The sequence below is a fragment of the Panthera uncia genome, chromosome B4 (genome assembly GCF_023721935.1).
Source record: "Panthera uncia isolate 11264 chromosome B4, Puncia_PCG_1.0, whole genome shotgun sequence".
NCBI classification, from domain to species: Eukaryota; Metazoa; Chordata; class Mammalia; order Carnivora; family Felidae; genus Panthera; species Panthera uncia.
The window spans coordinates 124518778-124536332 of record NC_064809.1 but is presented as its reverse complement, the minus strand read 5'-3'; the positions used below and the strand labels follow the sequence as shown (position 1 = coordinate 124536332).

The window sequence follows — 17555 nt, the reverse complement described above, 5'->3', positions numbered from 1 at the left end:
AAAGAAATGTGGAGGCATAAATACAAATATCTTCTAGGAAGCCATCTTTGGTCCAGCTCTCATTTCATTGATGAAGAAGGTTCAGAGAGGTTATCCCATGACCAGGTGTCAAGTCTTCTGACTTCCAACCCACATTCACTCTCACATAAAAGTCAGAAATTTATAAAGTCGTGAGCTGTTTCTCCAGCTTGAAACACTATCTCAGGGTGGAGACAAAAGGGACTGACTATGGAGAGTCATTATCTGTTTCCAGCCTCTTTTCATTGCATAAGCTCAGCACATAAGAATAAATAATTCTGGAATGCAGCTGACCTCCAATACATGACGGGAGAATCTCATTACTGCTAAACCCTTGATGATAAATATAGAGAACTGGCTATGATACATTGAATTTTCAATAGAAACCACTAAGCACTTCTGCATCTAACTGCCTTTTATCCCCCTTATTCACAGTGCAATAAAAAATAATTTTCCATGCCATAATTTGCCTGGTTTCTCATCTACACTTTTATCCCACTAACCATTTCCTCTTTTCTTTCTTTGTTTAAAACTGATACTAGTGAAGGTTTTTGAATTTATAGGCCTAGACAAGAACATCCTTTCCATTTTTCTCCAAGCAACTCTCCTGTGCACATTTGAAGGCCAATATTCTTTAAAAAACAACAACAAAAAAAACTACATATAAGTCCAAATCTTAGAGTTGAGAGAAGTCAGAGGTGTTCTCTGACCTCATTTCACAGGTAGGGGAGACGGAAGCTTAGAAAGGATATTCCAGGGTGGGTAGAGGCAGAGATGGGGCAAAAATCCATGCAGGGTTTATGAGCTGAGATTTCCTTGATCTTCTTCATCTTCTTATGTCCACTACTGTCATTATCCATGTCTGAATAGAAACTCAGGAAGGATCTGAGGTACTGCCTGATCCAGAGGTGGAAAGTAGTAGCCAAAGGGGCAAGTCCTTTGGGTTTGATTTTGCTCAACAATCTTGGTTCACACAGTCCTTTACATTTTTTTTAAATTAATCGCCAACATTTAAACACTTGCAGATGTAACATAATCTGAATTTTTCTTAATGAAAATTTAATGAAAATCAGATCATCTGGCAACTCAGGGTCCCTACTGCTATACGGCAAACATGAGTTGTTAAGTAACAGCCTGCCCCCTTAGGCAGATCTACGCACACCTCAGTGCATCACAGTCTCTACCCCGCCCTGTTCTATCACACCCTGCCAACTTCACTTATTACATTATTGCCCGTCCCCAACAGTATTAAAGTTTGTGACTCCTGAGCCAGTTTTCCTCCCTTGGTTACTGAAGTCGGGTTACTCCCTCTTATTGACTGAAGTCACTTACTAAGGGCCATGCAGTAAGCAGAGATGTTGGAAGACAAACTTCCAAGGGCTCTCAGTTCTTGGCTCCTCTTTCTTCTCACATTAGGTGGTCTCATAAGGTCCCAGGTCAGAACACTCCCCAGTGCATATCTCCAGCCCCAGGCTCACATCTGTGCTTTCTACTTGGGTAACCAGCCCTCACTTTGGGCAAGTTGCTCAATCTTTTAGTGCCTTCGTTTCCTCCACTGTGATACGGGGACAATGAGAGTCCTTTTCCACCACACAGTTACTATAAGAATTATGTATACAATTGGTTAATATATGTAAAACAATTTGAAGAGAGCCTGGCACAGTTGTTGTAGCTTGCCTAATGGGTTTCTCAAATGTCCATGGTGGAGCCTTTATTTCCATTCTGCTTCCAACCTGTCCCTTCCTAGTCTTTCCCCATGTTGGTAAGGGCACCATTATCTCAAGGATGGCTCAAGGTGAGCACCTGGGAGTCATTCTTTATTCATCTGTTTTCCACATTTCTTAAAACCAACTCATCACTAAGGCTTTCCATGATATTCTAAAAATGTATTTCAGTCAGTCCACTCTCCCTATCTCCACTGTCACCACCTTGGTCTAAGTCACCATCATCTCTTGCCTGGACTCCTGCAGTAGACTCAAGTTACACACTGAACTATGCATCCCCCCCCCCCTCATATGTTGAAGCCCTAACCCACGACAAGATGGTATTTGGAGACAGAGCCTTTGGTGATTTAGGTGAAGTCCTGCAGGTGGGGACCTCATGATGGGGCTCGTGTCCTTCTGAGAAGAGACAGGAGAGAACTTGCTCTCTTTCTCCCTGCCTTATGAGGACACGGGGAGAAGGCAGTCATCTACAAGCCAGGAAGAGAGCTCCCACCAGAAGCAGGCCACGCTGGCACCTTGACCTTCACGTCCAGAACTATGAGAAAATAAATGTCTATTGTTTAAGCCAACCAGTCTATGGTATTTGGTTATGGCAGCGTGAGCCGACTAAGACACCTCCTAACTGGTCTCGCTGCTATTTCATTCTCTCTTCCAAAATCTATTCTCCACACAAGCAACAGTGGTCTTTTAAACATGTCGTAGCCTCCCTTCGATGGCTTATTTTTGTTTTGTCCTTATAACGAACCGACGCTATTCAGGCTGCCCCCCCCCCCCTCCGGGTTCTGGGGAAATCGGCCCCACGCACTCTCTCCAGCCTAGCGCACCTCTTCCTTGCTCAGCACTCTGGGCTATCCTAGTTTCCACTTGTGGCCTCAGAATCACGGTGCATCTACTGCCCCCTGCCGGCGATGCTCTCCTTCCAGTCCTGGAATCCCTTTTCTCTTTCAACTCTGTTCAACTATCACCTGCCCAAGTGGCCGCAAGAAACCCTCCTATTTACAACGTCCCAAGGCCCCTTTCTTATTTAAAATCACCTCTCCCTCCCATAACAATCTGACATATCTTCTTCGTGTACCTTCATTTAACCTGCCCCCATCCCGACTCCACGCAAACTACAGGAGGGCGACAGACTTTGTCTGGTTCCTGTTGCACCCCCCGCGCTGAGTGACCGGTACAGTACCTGAGACGCGAGCAGACAGTGAGGCAGGGTTTCTCTGAGGCGCCTCCTGAAGTCCTGGAAGGTCAGGTGCCTTGCTCAAAGCTGGCTTCCAAGGACGCTGCACTCTTCGCACTCCCCAAGGGGCGTAGAGACGCTTTGGGGATCGGGAATGATCACTGCACTCGGCTGCCCGAGCCGGGGGAGAGCTCAGAGTCAGGAAGCAACTTTCCCGCGTGGAGACGTGAGGGGCGCCGTGGTGGGAGGCGCGGGGCGGGGCCCCAGGGGGCGGGGCCTGGCCGTCCGAGCCAATGGGGCGGTGCGGCGCGGCGCGGCAGGGAGGCCGGGCGGCGGAGGGGAGACGCTGGAGCGCGGCCGGGTGCGGAGGCTGAGCTCGCGGACCCGGAGCGTATCCGCAGGCGGGCGCCGCGGCCGAGGCACTCCCCTGGCGCGGGTTTCCTGGCGGCTCGCACGGTAAGGGGAGCGCCGCCGCGAAGTAGACTTTGTGGGGTTTCCGGAAGCTGGGAGCCCCCCTGTCCCCGACCGCGGCCCCTCAGACGGGGCTGCCGGTGGCGTCCTCGTCCCCGGCGCGCCGGCCCTGTGCCCGTGGGGTGCGGGCGCGCGGAGGGCCCGGGAGGGAGGCGACGAGCCGCCGCGCCACTCTCCCTCCACAGGCTACCGCAGCCCGGCCCCGGCCCGACCCTGCGACGGACAGGTCGGCGCGCGGGAAATGCCGGGGGCCCGGGAGCCCCCGGCCGGACATGCGCTCGACCCAGGTCTTCGGACCCCTCAGGACCTGTTGGCCTGGGGCTAGGAGTCAGATTTGTCACGCCATTGCCTTTTTCCAGTCTTTCTGAGGCGCAGGAAGAAACCTCCGAGCGGCTCCCTGGCCGAGCTCGCAGCGGGGACTAGCCTTGATGCCGCGCCCCGTGTTTATTCAGCATTTATCGGCTCCTCCGCTGTGTGCCAGGCACTGTGCTGAGCCCTGGGGGCAGGAAGACGGGCCTTGGAGGGGCTCCTGGGGCCAAGAAGGACAGTAGGAGGAACAGTTTCAGAGCACCGTAGTACAGGGGACACGAGGTGTAGAGGAGGCGTGAGGCAGCCAGGACGGCTTTGGAGCGGAGGCGACCTTTGAGTGGGGACTGGAGGAGGCGGAGGGTTTGCCCCGCTGAGAGCTGGGGGGAGGGGGCCAAGGGGGAGGGCTGCTGGGATAGCGGGAATTCCAGAGAGAGGTAAGGAAGCTGAAAAAGTCTATTATCCCATTAAATAATCACGAAGGACCGGGGCTTACTGTGGGTAGGAAATGAGCTGTTGGCATGGCGGGGGGCTAAACCATGCGCAGACCTTAAAATGCAACCTTTGACCGTCTTGAATTTTGTCCTGGGGTGGAGTGCAGTGGAGGAATTCTGATCAGTGACCAGGTAACTCTGGCAGCTCTCTGGAAAATGGATGGAGACGGGAGCATCAGAGAGCCGGTAAGTTGTAGTTGCTATTCGGACTTGGCTGCAAATGTTCTGGGCCCGGAAAGCAGCCCCAACTGCCCAGGAGCCCTGCTCCCTGGCCTCTGGACAAAGATTTGGGCCAGGAAATGTTGCCTCTGTGATAGTTGCTTCTGCAGCCTGCAGGTCATTTTTGTATTGTTTCAGGAGGCTTTGACCTCAACCTTGTCATCAGGCATGGACCCTGGAGGATTGGGAATGGTACCTCTCTCCTCTTTCTGCCTTGCAGAGGCACAGTCTTGGCTGTTAGAGGCTGTAATAAAAAGCAAGGTGTCACTGGGGAGTCAGGCCAGAAAGTCACTTTAGCTGTGTGCTTTGGGGACATTAATCAATGTTTCTGAATGTCACTTTTCTGATTTAAAAGGAAATATCATAACTACCTTTAGAAGATCAAATTCCCTGGTAAAAGACTCAAGAGATTCTGAGGTTTGTGTGTAGGGGGACTTGGGGGGAGTCGTCTCACTGTCCAAGGGGGTGACAGGTGAGGAAAACAGGATTGGGCAGAGGGAAGGTAGATCTGTGATGCGATGCAAAAGAGGCCTTAGTTGATCCCCTGAGGCCTGGGGGCCAGGCCTTGGAAGCCCCATGTTGGCCAGCCAGTAGATGCAGGGAAGGGCATAACTTTGGTTGTCCCTTCAGCAAGACAGTTCCTGAAGAGGGACTCAGCCAACGGAACTGGCAGTAGGGCCCAGGGGAGGAAGGGGTGCCTCTGTCTTGGAGAGGGATTGAGAGCTGTCCCACAGCAGCCACCTCTGCAGGATGGGTTTGGGAAGTAAATGTGATAACTTGACAGAAACCGGTTTGCACTGAATCTGGTGCAGAGCAGGTATTTAAAAAGTGTTCATTTCTTTTGCCTTTAACCTTCTTGACTGCATCTGAAAGTAGATTTGGGAGTTAGAGTTGGGTAAATAGGCTTTAGAGGAAAGGATCTTTAATAATAATAGCTACAATGACTGCCACTTCCTGTTATTGAGTGCCTATTGTCTATATGCATTCTCTCCTAGTTGTCTAGTGGTATTCTGAGTCAAGTACTTTAACTCTTGTTTTACAGTCAACCCAGTCTTTTTTCTAAAACCCAACAGAGTATGTGTCCTTTTGCCATAAAATAATAGCAATAACAACAAAAGCAGCAATCAAAATGATATGATTTTTTATAGTCTATGAGGTGATTTCTTTGGTGGTCTGATTAATTAATTTATTTACCAATTATTAATTCAACAATGTGCATTGAGTGCTTCCTAAATGATAGGGCACTGTCCTAGGTGCTGGGGATACAGTGCAGTCTGTTAGGGGAGAGAGAGAGACAGACATTAAATGCTTTCATTCTTCAAGAGCAAACATTGAATGATAGCACATCCCATTGCCGAACCCTCTTGCACTGTTGGTGGGAATGCACATTGGTGCAGCCACTCTGGAAAGCAGTGTGGAGGTTCCTCAGAAAATTAAAAATAGACCTACCCTATGACCCAGCAATAGCACTGCTAGGAATTTACCCAAGGGATACAGGAGTACTGATGCATAGGGGCACTTGTACCCCAATGTTTATAGCAGCACTCTGAACAATAGCCAAATTGTGGAAAGAGCCTAAATGTCCATCAACTGATGAATGGATAAAGAAATTGTGGTTTATATACACAATGGAGTACTACGTGGCAATGAGAAAGAACGAAATATGGCCCTTTGTAGCAACATGGATGGAACTGGAGAGTGTGATGCTAAGTGAAATAAGCCATACAGAGAAAGACAGATACCATATGTTTTCACTCTTATGTGGATCCTGAGAAACTTAACAGAAACCCATGGGGGAGGGGAAGGAAAAAAAAAAAAAAAAGAGGTTAGAGTGGGAGAGAGCCAAAGCATAAGAGACTGTTAAAAACTGAGAACAAACTGAGGGTTGATGGGGGGTGGGAGGGAGGGGAGGGTGGGTGATGGGTATTGAGGAGGGCACCTTTTGGGATGAGCACTGGGTGTTGTATGGAAACCAATGTGACAACAAATTTCATATATTGAAAAAAAAAAAAAAAGAACATCCCATTGCCTAGCCAGGAAGTGATAGAGAGTAATAGGCCCTTTTCCCAACTGAATCTTTTAGTATAATCTCCACAGCAAGGCCTTTTGGACCATCTTGTGTAAGGCAGGTCCCCTCCCTTTTACTCTCCCTTTATAGCACTTGTTCATTCATTTTATTTCCTTGTTGTTTGCCACCCCCCCCCCCATTAGACTGATGGCTCCAGGAGGTCACATATTGCTTTATCCCAAGAGCCCAGCACAGTGATTAGCACATACTTCTTGAATGAGTGAAATGAATGAGGTGTGGATCTGCTTAACAAGAGTGGCCAGGGAAGGTCATGTTGAGGAGTGATATTTATCCTGAGATCTGAGGGATGAGAAGGATCCAGCAATGCTAAACAATGCCAGGATCAAGAGGCAGAAAGAACAGCTTGTTCAAGGACCAGGAGGTGGAGGAATGGAGCCCAGTATGATTGGGGAACAGCCTGAGATGAGTTTGGAGAAGTAGACGGGTCCTTGGAAGGCCATGCTGAGCTTGGATTTTATTTGAAGTGCATTGAAAGGTCATTGAGGGATTTTAAGCCTAGTAATGACTTGATGTTATACTATATATTTGTTTGTTGTCTGTCATGCCTCTAGGATGCAAGCTCCATGATGCAAAGTGTTCAGTAAATATTGCTAGAGTTGATGAATGATCTGGTTTATGTAGCTACCTGGTGAAAAATGGAGGAGGGAGAGGAATGGGATTTTGTCACCAATTAAGAGTTAGGTGAGAGGGATGTTGGTGTCTTGGCTGCAGAATAGCAATGGTATTGGAGGAAAGTAGAAGGATTAGAGTTATATTTGGTTACAAAATGGACAAGGACTTGCTGACAGATTAGATGTTGGGAATACAGTAAACGGAAGAACCAAAGATGACCCATGGGTTTATGGTTTAAGATTAGGTGGAGCCAAATGTCCATCAACAGGTGAATGGATAAACAAAATGTGGTATATACTTACAATAGAATATTACTCAGCCATAAAAAGAAATGAAGTACTGATACATGCTGCAATGTTAATAAACCTTAAAAACATGCTAAGTGAAAGAAGACAGACACAAAAGTTCACATGGTGTCTGATTTCATTTACATAAGATGTCCAGAGTAGATCAATCCATAGAGACATAAAGCATGCCGGTGTTTGCCAGTGGCTTGGGGAAGAAGAGTAAATGAAGCATAACTGCTTGAAGGGTAAATAGTTTCCTTTTTGGGTTGATGAAAATGTTTTGGAACTAGATCGAGGTGGTGGTTGCACAACATTATGAATGTAGTAAATGCCACTTAGTTGGACACTTCAAAATGGTTCATTTTATGTGATATGAGTTTCATTTCAATTACAAAAACAAAAATAGATAAAAGCTTGGCTGGATGGGAGCACCAATAACAGAGTGGAGGAGACTAGGTGGGGAGCAGGTTGTGGTTCTGAGAGGAAATTCACGTGCTGTGTTAGAGATGCCTGTGAGATATCCACGTGGAGCCTGGGGTGGGGAGGAAGTCTGGGCTAGAGCTATAAATATGGGAGTTGTCAGCACTTAGATGTCAGCCAACAAAATGGATGAGATCTAGGGAGAGACAGTGTAAAGGAGCACATCACAGCCTGGATCATTCTTTAATTTGATCCTCATATCTACCTATGAGGGAGGTGCTGTTGTCTTCATTTTCAGATGAGGAAACTCAGCCCTCCCCACCCCCCCAACCCCCAGGACATGAACTTGCCCAAGGTCAGACACTTTGTTCATGTGTATCCCTTGGCCTCCAGTGCTTTGCCATTCCCATCTCAGCATGATGCCATTTAGACCTTCAGCAAGGGCCTTCCCTCCCCATCCCTCCTCGTCCTGATGGAGTACTCACATGTGGCAAGCACTGTGCTGGGCGTATGTTGGTGGAGAAAGTGGAAATGGCTCTAATTTTATGGAGTTTACCCACTAAGCAAGCAGCTGCAGTCCACTGATACAGGGGACCTTAGGAGCCTGGAGCAGGAGAATCTGCCCCAGATTTGGGAGTGGGAGGAGGCTTCCTAGAGAAAGTGACAGTGAAGCTGAGATTTGCAGCAGAAGCAGAAGAATGGAGCCTGAGAAAAAGAGGATTCTCTGGAGGGTTCATGGTCCCCGAACACCTACTATGGGAATTCACCATTCTGTTCATTCCACCATTCTTCATAGGTTACTGGCATTTTCCAACTCATTGAGAGGGTTTTCTACATTTTCTATAACCCTGGAGTCAATAAGCAGGCAAATGGCTTAGTTTGATTTCAAGTGGGAGCTTCAGAGGGGGAATGAGGTAGGGTGCAAACAGCCGAGCTCTTAATTTTTTTTTTTAATATTTGATTTATTTTTGAGAGAGTGCAAGTGGGGGAAAGGCACTGAGAGGGGGACAGAGGATCTGAAGCGGGCTCCATGCTGATAGCAGCGAGCCTGATGTGGGGCTTGAACTCAAGAACTGCAAGATCATGACCTGAGCGAAAGTTGGATGCTCGACTGACTGAGCCACCCAGGTGCCCCAAACCGCCTGGTTTTTAAAGCCAGGTCCCATCTCTGAGCAAGTGACTTATTCTCTCTGAACCTTACTTTTTATACCTATGAAATGGATCCAGTAGTGTTCATTGCTTAGTATAGTAAATAAATAAAATGATGCAGTAAATATTAGGTACATAATAAATGCTCAGACAACCGATTATCTCTTTTATCTTTTGGAGAGGAAGAGTTTCTGAATAGACCAGTAGTCCTCACATTCTGTACACTATTTAAAATACAGATATTCGTCTTCCCTCTGAAGGCTTTCATGGTTCTGGATGAAGCACAGAGATCTGTATGTTTAGAAAGCAGCCCACATGATCCTGATAAAAGGAAGTCTAGGAACCATTGGTTTGACCAAATACTTGAGTCATTGCTATGGTGAACATGAAAGGGTTAAGCACCTAGAAGCAGAATTTTGCCTTCTAGGAATTATTAGCCAATGACAGTGCTGACCGATGATGTAATGTCTTTGGCTGGCACTCCATTGGTTAAGTGTATTGTTTCTCTCGCTGCTTCAGCTGTGTGAGGAGCAAAGCTGGAGCCCAAGGGTTAATAATTCTGTGGCAACAGATCTCTTTTTTTTCCCCATTCCTCTTCTGCTAGGTGTGAGTATATAGCCCAGCTCAGCAGATTGCTGCCCTTCTCCTTCCAATAAACAGCTGCATCTTCCTCCTTACCTCCTCCCAAGCAGAGCACATGTCTCCGTAGTACTACAGAGGAGGAGGAAGGGGGAGAGGGAGTGGGGGAGGAGGAGGAGGTGGAGGAGGAGGAGGAGGAGGATCAGGATCGTTTAGGGAAGAGAGAGCCCTTTCAAAGTTCCAGGCTGCAGTCTCTCCTTGCCACTGGGGACGGACACAGCCCCCCGCTGCTCTGGCCTACAAATGTCCCACTGGATGCATTGCTAAATTACCACCTGCTTCTGAGCATTGTTCAACCTGGCAGGATCCTCAGAACCAGGAGGTGAGCCCAGGGTTTTGGAAGAGGGAGTGGGCCTAGCAGAGAGGAGCTCTAGACTGGAGGTCTAAAGGGAGGGAACAGCTCTAGACTGAAGGTCAAGCATAGGCTCCATCCCATAGCCCTGGCACGTGGTATGAGCTCCGTCAGGACGGTTTCCCTCTTTGGGTCTATTTGCTCAAGTGCACAATGTGAGGCTTAGATTAGGGCCCTCTGAATTCTGGGAGACACTGACTGGGGAATGTGCTGACCTGAAGCTGTAAACAAGCATACTGTTGGTGTAGCTTTCTGTCAAATGATCTGTGTAGATACATGCTTTGCTCTGGGAATCTTGGGCAGCAGGGGAGTGTCAGGTGAGAGCGGTCTCCTTGGAGCTAGCTGTAACCCAGGCTCCTCCTTATATTGTCTGGACTCCCTCTTCAGTGCTCCCACGTGGCCAAGAAGCCCTTGGTAGACTCTGGGCTGAGGTTTCTCCAGAAACACCTGAACGGTCTCAGGGATTTTGATCATGCCCTTTGGGAGGACCTTAGGGCCCCCGACCCTTGAGTTATCAGTGTGCCTTAATGAATTTGACTAATTGATTAATCGAATTGATTAATTCCTAGTTGTCCCATGCTGGAGCTCCTAAGCAGAGGAGAATTATTTTTGCTTTATCGAGTAACTTAGCTGTGACAGTTTTCTTGTGTGTGTTTAGTGGGGCATGCATTATTGCCCCAGCCTGAAACATCTCACCTTGTCCAAAGAGGGTCTTAATGCAAGCGTATTAGCCTCCGGGTGTAAACTGAAAAAAGGACAAATGGGGTGGGGTGAGGGAGATTGGAGCCGAATAACTGGGAAAGGCTGATAGCAAGGAAGTCTCACCTTCAATTCATAGGTAATTCAGTTTGAAAGCCTGCGTTTCACAGACAAGCTATGATGCTCCTTCTCTCTTGCAACACTCCAAAAAATATATAACTAAAAAGTTCTTTTATTTTTCAGAATTTAGTGATGTATGGGGAGTTACCAATTTCTTTAGGAAGAGTGGAGCCTGCAGTGTTCTCTCTGTGTCTTGTATGACCCTTGGTGCCTGCTGCCCTGTGTTCTGGGTCAGGCTTTGCTGCTGAAGAATATATGTATAGGTCCTTGGGCAAGTTACTGAGTCTCTCTGAGCTTGTTTTCTTCATTTGTCAATCACAGGGCTGGAGGGAGTTGGACTTAGCTGACTTTTAGAGCTCTCCTAGCTCTGTCTGTCTGTACTTTGGATTGCAAAAAGTCTTTGGAATCTGAGGTTGTTGATTAAGTGGGCTGGATAAAGAATCTTTGAATAAAGGAATATGCTGCATGTGCCCACTAGGTGTGAGGCTGTAAACATTTTAACATTTTGCCCCCTCAATAGCTCTGGAAGTAGGTGGTGTTTACCCCACTCTACAGATAGGAAATTACCCCAAATCATCATATAGTAAATGTTGATACTGGTATTTGTGCAGGTGATCATACTGGGATAGTGGTATGTGTCAGGAGAATGGAAGGGCTGGAGCTGGGGTCCTTACCTACCTTTGCTTCCATGCATGCTCTTCTTTCTACTATAAATCAAGCACTGATTTTAAAATTGACTAGTATAGCCAGATTGATGTGAACTCTCCACATTAATATCTGAGACAGCAGAAGATTGGGGGACCCTGGATCTAAAAGGGACTTTACAGTCCTGTGGACCAGGCCCCTCAATTTATAGCTGAGAAAATGGAGGTCCAGAGAAGTTAGGTGACTTGTTTTCTGTCACTCAGTGAGTCAATAGATGGCAGGGGATGGAGCCCAAGACTCTGATTTAGGTGTTTGAAGGTGTATTATTATTAATGAGTTTTTTTTTTTTTTAAAAAAACCTTCATCTGAGAAATTTGGGATCATTTGAATTTAACTGTTCTGAACAGAACCTTTGTCTGTTCTCACCAGGCCCCTTTGAAATGCCAAAGGGTTGAAGTAAGAACCATTGGACACTTAACCCATGCTTGGTGTTGTGGCAGGTGTCTGAAACATGAAAGGAGGGTGGTAGGCAAGCTGAGTATGAGATGTGAGACATGGTCAGTCTCCTTCAGGAGACTCAGGATGAAAATTGTATTTCCTGAGAATCTAACTCACAGGTCAGCAGTCTTTCTTAGTGGATGAGCTGGGACTCTGACCCTTTTTCTCTGTGTGTGACTGGCACCTAATTTATACCACTATAGCAATACTTGCTACATGGCATGTGGTCTCTGTTCTTTTTCTTTCCTACTAAGCTGCATGTTTCCCAAAATGTGGAACTTAATCGGTGGAGCTGCTTAATGAGGAGGTGGGTGTCAGTATCTTGGATGTGCAGAGATGTACACTCAGAAATAAACTCCATCAAATAATGATTAAAAAGCACAATGTAGATACTTGACTCCCTCCTTGATCACTGTAACTTTAAAAAGGAATCATCTTAATACCAGGCTTCAAACATCCTAATGGTTATAGGAAAGAGGAGTTATCATTATTTTGCAGGACTGAAGAGCAAAGCTAGCAGCAATGGGTGGAAATTGGAGGGGAGCAGATAGATAAATAGAGGTAGAGTGTACTGATGGTGGGGGCTTTGCAATGGATAAGTCCACCTTCCACACTCTTGTCTTCAGAAGAGGGTGGTAACCCTTGGGGATTACTGCCCTGGCCAAGAGTAGCACTTGGTAGCCTCTAATGCCCCTTTTAGACATAAGATTTGTTGATAATCTATCTACCAAGCAGGAGTAAATGAGAGGAGGCCTAGAGTGTAACAGAGCTGCCTCTTAGTCTTAGTATGGCGTCGAAATCATTCACAGTCCAAACAACCGTTTAAAATATTTTAATTGCCAAAAAATTACATTACATATGTTTTTTGTGTATGCAATCCTGAACAGTAATTCGTATGCTAATTAGTGTGTAAAACACTGATTTAGGCTAAGAGAAGTAGCAACATAAAGCCTATATGCTGTTATTTGGGTCTTTCTACTGTTCTATTTTTAAGGTAACTAAAATTTCTCACTTGCATGGGGTAGGGGATGGAGAATTCTCAAGTGTCCTTGCTTCCTTGTATTATGCTATTCTGTTTGGTAAACAATCTCTAATACCATTAAATATGGTATTGTTTATAATAATACCATTAACAGGTTTTTTAAGTGATATTAAAAATTAAATGAGATAATGTATGTGGAAACCCCAAACCCAGGAACTGTTACAGACAGGGTAGATGCTTAGTACATTTGTACCGGAAGGAAATCAGCATCTTGCTTTAGCATACTTGTCTCTGCTGGTCTTTGAAAAGTTTTGGAGAAGAACCTGGCCACCTGTGTCCAGGCTGGCATTTCCTATTTGAGATTGGCATGTCCTGTTTGGCTCCTCTGCACAGTGCTCGCCCTCTTGTCCCTGACTAATGAGATCGTAAACTTCACAGACCTGAATTCAAGACACCAGCCCTTACCTATCATTCTGTGACATTGGCCATGTTACTTAACATCTCTGTGTTTGTTTTTTTCACTTTTGAAAATTGGATCGGTAGGCCCACCCTGAAGGGTGGATGGGGGCTTAATTTAGAACCTTTAGAAAGGGACTGGAACATACATAGGGTAGGTGTTCTATAAATGGCTACTTTCTTTGTTCTCCACCGAAAGGTGTTACAGAAAGGTGCTTTTTTTTCCCCCTTTCACTCTCACCTCAAACTTATTTGCCCACATTAGTAGTATTTCTAGATAGTTTTTTCTAAATGTTTATTTATTTTTGAGAGAGAGAGAGAGCCCAAGCAGGGGAGAAGCAGAGAGTGAGGGAGACACAGAATCCAAAGCAGGCTCTAGGCTCTGAGCTGTCAGCGCAGGGCTCGAACCCACAAACCACGAGATCATGACCAGTACCAAATTTGAACATTTAACCAACTGAGCCACCCAGGCACCTCTGTTTCTAGAGAATTTTGTACAAACCTTCAGGAAACCTCTTGACATTGCTCTAAGAATGCATTGTCTTGCAGCCTTGTCCCCTTCTAGCTCATGTTCACGGCAGTCACCTAACCAAACACCAGAAAGCTGCACTCAGAAAGGAGATGTTGTGCTTAATCCATTTTTTTTTAATTTTTTTTTTAACATTTACTTATTTTTGAGACAGAGAGAGACAGAGCATGAACGGGGGAGGGTCAGAGAGAGGGAGACACAGAATCTGAAACAGGCTCCAGGCTCTGAGCTGTCAGCACAGAGCCCGACGCGGGGCTTGAACTCACGGACCGTGAGATCATGACCTGAGCCGAAGTCGGCTGCTTAACCGACTGAGCCACCCAGGCGCCCCCTTAATCCATTTTTTAAGTTTATTTATTTATTTTGAGAAAGAGAGAGGGAGAGTGCATGAGTGGTGGAGGGGCAGAGAGAGAGGGAGAGAGAGAATCCCAAGCAGACTCTACACTATCAGCACAGAGTCCAATGCAGGGCTCAAGCCCACGGAACCAGGAGATCACGACCTGAGCCGAGATCAGGAGTCAGACACTTAACCGACTGAGCCACCCAGGTGCCCCCATTTTTAAAACCCCAGTAGCTGATTTAAATATGCTTTACTCAGGGGTCAAGTGGACAGGTAATTTGAAGTGTGCTTCAGAAGCCAAAGTATGGCTCTGCATTCAAAGCATTAGAAATTTCACCATTGAATTTTCATCCCTTGGGTTTATTTATTCATCCATTTAATAAATATTTACGGAGTGCTTATGCTGTGATAGGCAGCATCCTAGGTGCTGGGGATATATCAATGAACAGTGTGGACAAGATCCCTACCCTCGTGGATCTTGTATTCTGGGGAAATAGAAAATAACCACAAAACAATTACATTGTGAGATGTCAGTGGTGAGGGCCATAAGAAAAAACAGTATAAGGGCATAAGAAGATGCCATTATAGAAAAGTCCATCAAAGGGCTCTAAGGAGTTGCTATTTCAGCAGCAGCATTTGAATGGAATTCATTTTAGCAGAGTGGGGAGGAGGAGGGGAGTTTGAGAAGGTAGAAGTAGAGAGGTACCCAAAACCAGGTCTGGTTGGGATTCATGGACTGTGGAGTGAGGTTTGGACTCTACTCTTAGCTGGAGGTTTTGGGCAAAGAGTTTACATGGTTTGGCTTATTCTGTTAATTGGTTTTATTTTTTAAACTGCCATGTGGTAAAGTTGACTTTGTTTTGGTGTTCAGTTCTATGACTCAGCACACGTATAGACTCATGGAAGTACCAACATAACAATGGGGGCACAGAACAGTTTCATCACCCAGAAACCTCCTTCCTAATGTCCCTGTGTAGTCACAGACTCCCCACTTGTAACGTTTGGCAACCACAACTCTACTTTCCATTGCTATCATTTTATCTTTCTGAGGACATGATACCAGTAGAATCATACAGTATGTAGCTTTCTGAGGCTAGCTTCTCTCCCTGAGCAGGATGCCTTTGAGAATTGTCCATGTTGTATCAATAGTTAGTTCATTGTTATTGCTGGCTAGTATCCCACTGTGTGAACATACCACCGTGTGTCCATTCCCTCACCCTTGAAAGACACTTGGGTTGTTTCCAGGTTTGGGCAGTTATGAAAAGAGCTATTTGTGTTCAGGTTTTTGTATGAACACACATGTTTGGACCTCTAGGGTAAATACCCAACTGTTGGATTGCTGGGACATACAACATATTTATTCTCAACTTTATAAGAAACTGCCAAATGAGTTCCCAAGTGACTGTACCATTTTGCATTCCCACCAGCAGGGTATGAAAGTTCCAGTTACTCTGCATTCTTGTCAGCACTTGTCATTTTCAGTACTTTTTATTTTAGCCACTCTAATCGTTTAATTATATCTTGCCATGGTTTTTTTTTTTTTTTTTTTTTTTAATTTATTTTTGGGACAGAGAGAGACAGAGCATGAACCGGGGAGGGGCAGAGAGAGAGGGAGACACAGAATCGGAAACAGGCTCCAGGCTCCGAGCCATCAGCCCAGAGCCTGACGCGGGGCTCGAACTCACGGACCGCGAGATCGTGACCTGGCTGAAGTCGGACGCTTAACCGACTGCACCACCCAGGCGCCCCTTGCCATGGTTTTAATTTGCATTTACCTAGTGGCCAGTGATACTGAATATCTTTCACATGTTTCTTTGCCATCCTTATATCCTCTTTAGAGAGGTGTCTGTTCAAGTCTATTACCCATTTTTAAAATTGCTTCTGTGTTTCTAACTGTTAAGTTTTGAGTATTCTTTGTATCTTCTGGATATCGGTGTTTTCTTGAACATGTGATCTATAAATATTGAACTTGTTTTTAAGGCATCATTCTGAATGCTGTGTGGGAGGGAAGCTCTAGTGTGGAGGGGTGGAAGCAGAAGGGTCAGTGAGTAGACCATTGCAGTAGTCCATGGGGAGAGATGATGGCAGTTTGAATGGAATTCATTTGGGTGAAAGCGGTGAGAAGTGGTCAAAATCAATGAAAAATTTAAAAGTAGAGCCATTTGAACTTGGTGATGGGTGGAATTGGAATATGGGGGAAAAGAAGAGTCACAGATAAGATAGCCATAGTGCTGTAGTGCTGGAGGGGCTGAGAATTTAAATGTAATTTAGGCATGGCATCTGCCCTCAAGAAGCTCACCATCTAGTGAGAGGAGATTTACTATAAGCAGTTCACCTGGAATACATCCAGGTGTGCTCTCAGAGGTCTTATAGAAAGAACTGGGGGAGCTCAGCTGATGGAAAAATGACTAAGTGTAAGGTTTGCAAGGCCTGTGCTCTTGACAGCCACTCTCAAACTTTCATGTGTGTAAGAATCAGGTGAGTAGGTTATTAAAAATGTAGCTGGCTAGGCTCCTGCCCCAAGAGTAAGAGGCCTATAGTTAGCAACACCACAGATCATTGTGTGCAGGTGATTGGTTGACCAATGTGAGAAACCCTTGGAGGAACTGAGAGGACTTCAGAGAAGAGGTGATGTCTGCGGTCGACTTTCAGCGTTTAGTGGGAATTCTGACTTGGAGAAGGCTGTGGGAAGGGCAGCCAGGCACGGTACAGTTTTGTGAGGGAAGAGCTAAAGCAAAGGGTTGGAAGAATGATGGAGACTGGCTGGATCCTAGAGTAGCATAGGTGATGAGTGGGAGTCATGTGACTTCCTGTGCTCAATGAGTCTAATGTGATTACCACAACCTAGCAGCTCCCCGGTACTAACAAGGAGTCTGCCATGGTGAAATGGACCAGGCAGTCCAATGCTGGGTGTGCAGAGTGGCTGGCTTTCGAAGTCGCATGTGACCACGTGCGTTTGAGGAGAGCCACTGCCTGGGGAACAAGCCGGTTGGGGGTGCTGTGTGCAGAGGTTTGCAGAAGGATGCCCTGTCCCCAGGACCACTTTGGGCCTTCCTTGAAGTTCACAGACTCTGCGTCTCCTTTTCATACCTCATCATGCCTACTTCCCAAGGATGCTGAGCCACATCTTCCTGTGGCATAATTACTACTCACTGTGTGCCACGTGTAGTTCAAAGCACTTTACATGGATTAACCCATTTAATTCTCCCAACAGCCTATGGATAAGATAGAACAGTTATTTCTGTGTTACGATGAGCAGCCAAGTCACAGACTGGCTCAAGGGCTCAGTGCTACAAAATAGAAGAGCTGGCATATTAACCCAGGTGGTTTTG

At 46.2% G+C, this 17555-nt stretch overlaps 1 long non-coding RNA gene across 2 annotated transcripts in view; it reads right to left on the bottom strand.

The window, feature by feature from the left end:
- The window catches only part of LOC125920343 (uncharacterized), a 95959-nt gene extending 92799 nt beyond the window's left edge, over positions 1-3160 (bottom strand). For both annotated transcript variants that reach the window (XR_007457028.1, XR_007457027.1), the window contains exon 1: positions 2923-3160. This is a non-coding gene — a long non-coding RNA (uncharacterized LOC125920343). The remainder of the gene's footprint in view (positions 1-2922) is intronic.
- Positions 3161-17555: the final 14395 nt, after the last annotated feature.